This window comes from the organism of the source record quoted next, unplaced genomic scaffold (genome assembly GCF_019419815.1).
Source record: "Pyrus x bretschneideri cultivar Hongxiangsu unplaced genomic scaffold, Pyrus_bretschneideri_v1 Contig6, whole genome shotgun sequence".
In the NCBI taxonomy this organism is placed as follows: Eukaryota; Viridiplantae; Streptophyta; class Magnoliopsida; order Rosales; family Rosaceae; genus Pyrus; species Pyrus x bretschneideri.
This window is the reverse complement of record NW_025999798.1, coordinates 10,789,366-10,796,239: the sequence shown is the minus strand read 5'-3', so window position 1 is coordinate 10,796,239 and position 6,874 is coordinate 10,789,366.

Below are 6,874 nucleotides of genomic sequence, written 5' to 3'. Positions count from 1 at the left end.
CCGTTGTGGCAATTGATTTATACTGAAAAGTTACTCTGAGTGCTTTTACTTTTAACTATGTGGTGATAAACAGACTGGGGAAAGCATGAGTCAGTTTTTACAGGTTTGGCAGGTAAAATGGATGAGCAGCCATGATTTGGAAACTGATCTCTCTTTCTTTTGGAGTGGGGATGAATTTCCACATTTGTCTTTGCCAGTTTTCACTAAACTGTCATGATTACACATTCTAGTAAGCATCACTTGGTAATTTTAAATGGAGAAATGAGTAAACTACGTAATGCCAAAAACTAAAATGTGCACACGCGCCGCGCGCGTTTAATCTTCTTCGCATGCATTTGAACCCCCCCCCAAGAAACAAAAAAGAAAAGAAAATTCTATTAAAATGTGAAGAGGATTGAAGAAAGAAAAATGTGCAATTAACTTGGAAAATAATCAGCCACTTATATATAAGGAGTTTTGTCCTTATAAATATGTTAATCAGGGTTTGAAATGTAGATTAGAAATATACTAACTTTTCCTTTTCTTTTTTTTTTTTAGATTCAGTATATGTGTTATGAAAGATTTAACACAAAACCGAGCACAATGACGTTTTAAGATTCATACAGTCGACTCTGGGTTGGTTTGGTATTGCTGTGTTTTGAAAAAAAACTGCTTCTGCTGTGCTGTAAGAATAACCAACTGTGAAATAAAGTAGCAGAGTGTTTGGTAAACTTTTTTGTAAAAGTGCTTTTGAAAATAAAAAAAACAATATTATAGTGTTTAGTAACTTTTATGTAAAACACCTGTGATTGTGAAATGACAAAAAAAAGGTATAATACTAGATGTGTCATTAATTTAATTTTCTTAACAAATAAAGGTGAATTACTAAATATATTTTATTTTTAAAAGAAAATATTTGTAAACTTTATCTTAAACATATAATCCAACGTTTAACAAGAAATCATAATCCAATGTTTAACAAGAAATCATAATCCAACATTCAACATATAATCCAACATTTATAATATCTATTTACTATACAACTATTACTCTTTATCTTTTCTTTTATTATGGAATCATAATTTTTTATTCTATTTTCTTCTCCAAGGTTCGGTTCTCCTCTTTTGCAAAACCTGTATTTTCTTTCCTCTTCCACCCCCTACTCCCTCTCTAATCCTTCTATCTTTGTCTCTCTCTACCATATCCTTAGGAAGGCTGGGTTGCCAACAAATTCACTCCCTTATCGAAGACCACCACCGCAGCAACACCAATCGCAATCCCTCGAACACAATCCCTGCTTTCTCGACGGAGATTTGGGAGAAGCTTGGTGACCAACTTGGTGACCAACTCAGTTGTCCATGGATGTGAATCGTTGACTTGAATCGAAGAGAGAGAGGATTTGAGTTGTCGGCTATAATCTAAATTGTGTATTGACCAGGTCTGATGGGTGCTACGGGGTCCAAACTCGAGAAGGCTCTCGGCGACCAGCTTCCGAAAGGTGAGTGATACTTCGGACTCAAGAATTTCGGCAATACTTGCTATTGTAATAGCGTTTTGCAGGTTTCGATTCTACATCCTCGAAATTCAATCATTTTATTAGTGAAATTTTGAAATTAGGGTTTTTATTTTATCGAAATTCTGTAAATTTTGTGGTAGACGAGAATTACGTGCAGCATATGAAAATTTTGAGTTGTGGATGTTTTGAAATTGAGTAATAGCGAAGAGACGGGTGAGGGTAGGTTTGGGAATTTGGAAGTTTCATTTAATGAACACTATTCATCTGTGTTTTGGCGAAAAGAAGCCGGTCTTTCAAAGCTCATTTTTGCTACTTCATGTTTTCAGTTTTTTTTCACTCAAAACTGTGAAAATAAGTTATTTTTAAGTGTTTACCAAACACTTTTTTAAGCTCAGCTTTTTTTGATACCCACTTTTTATAAAAGTATCTCAACACCAAACCAGTACTCAATTTGGTAGGATAAAACTTGATCGTTGTCGTATGAGCCATTTTTCAATTTGCAATCTCTCTTAACCGTAAAGAGTCAAGCAATGCTTATGTCAAATATATTATTCGAGTTATTTTTTCTACTTTTTGATATAAGTAAATAAAAAGAATATTGATGAATATTTATTTACTAAAGTGGGAGCAGAGCTAGCACAGAATAAAGGAGGTTTATGGGGTTGATAGATATCTGGGTCTTGGTAAATATTTTACTGAAAAAGTTAGTGTACTTCCTGCTCAAGGAATTGACAAGCAAACCACTTGGCAGTTTATGTCGAAAAGTCATGATTTAAAAATTCTTTTCTCTATCCATCAGCAGATTCAGTACCCCTTCTGTATGTTGCTGCTCAGTGTCTGAAACACAACAGTCAGAAGCACCAAAACCAAACTAGCAGCAGCAAAACATGGCTTGGTCTTTTTATTTTTCGGAGGTCTCAAAATTGGAGCATTTTACCCCCTAAACTGGAAACCCTACTTTAAATTTGTTCATCGAATTAAAATTATTAGATTCATTAGTCTCGTAAATTACTCCGTTACAATTTTTGTTAGTTTGCTAATGCGTGCACGTATAACCACACATTTGGTAGTGGTAAAGAAATAGTATCACTTAAGAACCACCACTACGATTTATATCAGATAGCACAGGCATTCTGCAGTCACAAACCATACCACTATAGCTGCCGGACCACCTTACGATACAGAACCATGCACTGTCTAAATGAATTTTTGACATACCTTCTTTTTGCAATAGTGAACAAATTTTGATTATGTTTGAAAATGGGGAAATTCCAACATGTTACCAATGTATACACTTTTGTGTCTGTCAACGTTATAAGAGATGTAGACGCACTCAGTGACGCATAATATTTTCTATTCGAAATGGATAAACAAGTGCGGTGCTAGCTATTCAGTATAATAATTAAATCCTGATAGCGCTACTTTAAAGAACAAAGCAACCGCACCATAAGATTTGGGCAAACACGAGTAATTCTCAAGCAACCCTTTGAAATTAGCTCATTCACCAATAAAGCTTCAAAGATTGTACAGATCCAGTGGATATTTACTACATATAACCAAAGCAAAGTTGATGTCCAATCCAAAGCAGTAGGGTTTCAAAATATTTGAAGTGGAACTGGAAATTTGGAAGAGAGTATTACAAATCCACATTTAGCTGTATACATCCATCATATAATTAAATAGAAATAAACAAATTCCCATCTAAATTGCCACAAAAAAACGATTAGTAAAGTGGCAGGTTTCCCTTGATTAATGAAAATTGTAGCTTATTAAGCATCTTAATTTCTGTTTCTGAAGAAACAGATTGACAATTAACATGCCAAGTCACCAAAAGATTTGTTAGAACAACTTTTCCTACTACACTACAGTCTACATTGCCAGCTGACTGCAAAAATTCCAAAGCACCTTCTCCTTCTGCATACAAAATTGAACTTTCATTGCTTTGCTGCATTTGAATTACCTAAAAATGCCCGTCATTTTGCTTTACGCTCTGCATCAATTTTTTTTGTTGAACCTGTCCAACGCCATCTGATCGTCTCACCATTTAAGAGAGCAAAATGCAGTTAGGCATCTGCATCATCAAAATTTCAATTCAAATGTTAATGTAAGTTTAAAACCCCGTCGTTTCGATGTATCTAACAATCAAAGGGAAAAGTGCAACATTTCAGAAAGTTGCTAAAAATGCATAATATCCTGGCGTCTATTACCAATCAGTCAAAAACAAACTTCTGTACCTAATTTCTTAATTATATATACTATTGGCTGGCATACACAAGTTACAGTAATGCTAAGTGAATCACATTATTTGTTTATCACACACCACCATTAGAGGTGCGACCTACTTGTATTTCGTGATAATAATAATTTGTATTGATATACATTATATTTGAAGAATAACTTATAAAATAGAATTAGACTAAAGACAGAGATAAATATTAACAGTTTTTGGGGGAATCAAATCAATATTTTAAATTATATTTGCAAGAAAACCGAATTAGAATACAAAAATAGAAACAAAGTTAAGAAAATACTTGATACGTACCCATACATGTAAACCTCTTTATCCTGTCTGAGTTTCTCCTTGCACAAGGAACAACATTTAAGAAACGCCCCGAACCCTTCATGAGGCGGCTTCTTAGATACGAAGCCATTCGTCTCCCCAGTTGGCGAATTCAACGTAAAGATACTCCGTCGAGGCTGAGGCAGAGGCTGTTGCTCCAGCTGTTTGATATTTGGTCTCTGAGGCTGTATTGTCGATGAGGGGACAACACGAGACCGTTTTGACGCCAATATTGGTTGCAACTGGGTTCTGGGTTTTGTGAAGAATAGTGGATGAAGAACAAAAGAATCGGATTTTAATACTTTTGGAAGCCGAAATCGTAGGGAGTAGGGTTTAGGGTATAATGCTCAAGATGCAATCTCTTTACGTTTAGAGCTTCAGAGCTAGCAAACTAGAATTAGGGTTTTGGCATGAAGAAGAAGAAAAGTGTAAGAAAGAGGTGGAGTTGGGTTGTATACGAGTTTCTTTTAATTCTTCATAGATATGGAGAAGGTATATATTTTTGTTGATAATTCGTTAGGATTCTTTTCCATTAACGGTTAAGATACGATTTGGCGCCACTACTTCTGTATCCGAATTGTGTACGGATTCCTGTGTTATTTAGTTTGTGTGTGAACAGGTTTTCTCTTTTATCAATTTTCAATTTCTGTAATTTGGATTTTGCTTGCAGGAATTCAAAATTCCATTGAAGCTCTGATCAACCATATACCTAAGGACACGATAGTTAACGGAGTTTGGACTTGTCTAATAATCAATATGCAGGTTCATTCCAATAGAGTTTGGGAAGTTGGATAGTCTAACTAAATTGGACGTTTCTAATAACATCTAGGATAGTAGGATACCATCCCTGACGCCCTTTCCCGCAAGAGCACAGCTTCCTGCGTCAACCCAGTATTTGCCCAGCAGGCCCCATGGTCAACTTTCTTGCCCCACTTTCAGCAACAGCAGGCCTCCTCTTAATGTGCATCCAAGACCAATGATGCTGCAGGCCACACAAGCCGCATGCCCTCCTTGATCATTTGGATCCACACCTTTTCCCACCTTTAGTTGGCACTCACACTTTACACCCGCATGATCCAAAATATTATTTTGATACCAGTACCACTCATCATATGACTAGACAATCATTCATCTTTTCTGCTTCTCAACCTTACAATGGTCCAACCCAGGTTTATTTGGATAATGGTGATGCCATGAATGTTACTCATACTGATACCTTTTCTCCCACTCTTGGTCCTACTAAATTTCATCTTCATAATGTCTTTCTTATCCCTGATACCTTTTCTCTCCCTCTTGGTCCTACTAAATTTCATCTTCATAATGTCTTTCTTATTCCTGAACTTCGAAATCTCTATGTTGCTCCCCTTACTGATGAAAATTTTGTTTTTTAATTTTGTGTTTTTGCTCCTACTTTCTATCAAATTTATAACTTACGTAATGATTTCTTGCTTTTTCAATGCCCCTATAAGGATGGGTTTCATCCTCTATCCTTATCGTGTATTGTCTCCAATGTCCCCCACGCCTTTGCCGCCATTTCTCATTCACTTGGCACCAAAGACTCGGTTATCCTTTATTATCAGTCATGTCTCATTAATAGGGTGAAGGCAGAAATTTAAGTAAGAGGGAGGACCTTAAAAAATTTAGGCTCATTTTTGTGATAAATAAAGCTTTTTTTTTATTTTTTTTTTTTACAAATAATGAAAAAATTAGTCACAAAATAACTAATTTTATTACTTTATTGTCCAATTTTGTCTTTAATTGTTTGTCTTAACAATGTAATGCTCATTCGTACTGATTCACCAAATATACGCACTCAACATGGTTTAGACATGAGTGCGTGAGGAAAAAAAAAGGAAGGAGGGGCAATTAAAAACTTCATGAGGATTTTTCACTATTTTGATATGATTAATGCAAGGATTTTGAATGCAAAAAACATGGTTTAGGCATGAGTGCTTGAGGGAAAAAAAAAAAGGAGGGGCACTTAAAAACAGCATGAGGATTTTTCACTATTTTAATATGATTACAAGGATTTTGAATGCAAAAAAATAAAAAAAAAAGGGTGTTTTTGTACGGGTTGTACGCTTAGCAAGTCAAGGCAACTTCCTTTTTATTCTGATCATAATAATTGTGCTTTCTCTTTATTTTATATCATTCATTCTGATGTGTGGATGTCAACCATTACTTTCGTTAGTGGTTTTCGTTATTATGTTTTGTTCACTAATGAATTTTTCACTACTCCTAGATTTATCCCATGAAATGAAAAATCGAAGGTCTTTGATCACTTTGAAACCTTTGTGGCTATGCTTGGCAATATATTTCATGCTATTAGGTTCTTCAGATTAATAATGGAATATGCTACTCAATAATTTTCTACTTTCTGGCATGAGTTAGGCATTGAACAATGCTACTCTTACCCTCATACTCCTCAACAAAATAGGCTTGCTGAACGTAAGTATTGCCCCATAACCACCTTAATTCACATTGCGGGGCTCCCTGGTGAATTATAGGATGAAGCTGCCCTCACAACTGTCCACATCATCAGTCTTTTTCCAACATCTTTGCTTAATTGGAATTCTCCTTATTATGTGCTTTTTGGTTCTCCTCCCACCTATTCTCATCTTTGTGTCTTTGAGGTCTGTAATTTTCTCATCTTGAACCTTATGTCTCCCACAAATTAGAGAGTCAGTCTAAGCCTTGTGTCTTTATAGGTTATAGTCCTCATCATAAAGCTACTAGTGGGTCGATCCCCAAACAGGTCTTGTTTATATGTCCCATCATGTTATTTTTAATGAAAGTTCTTTTTCCTATAATGGTGTGCA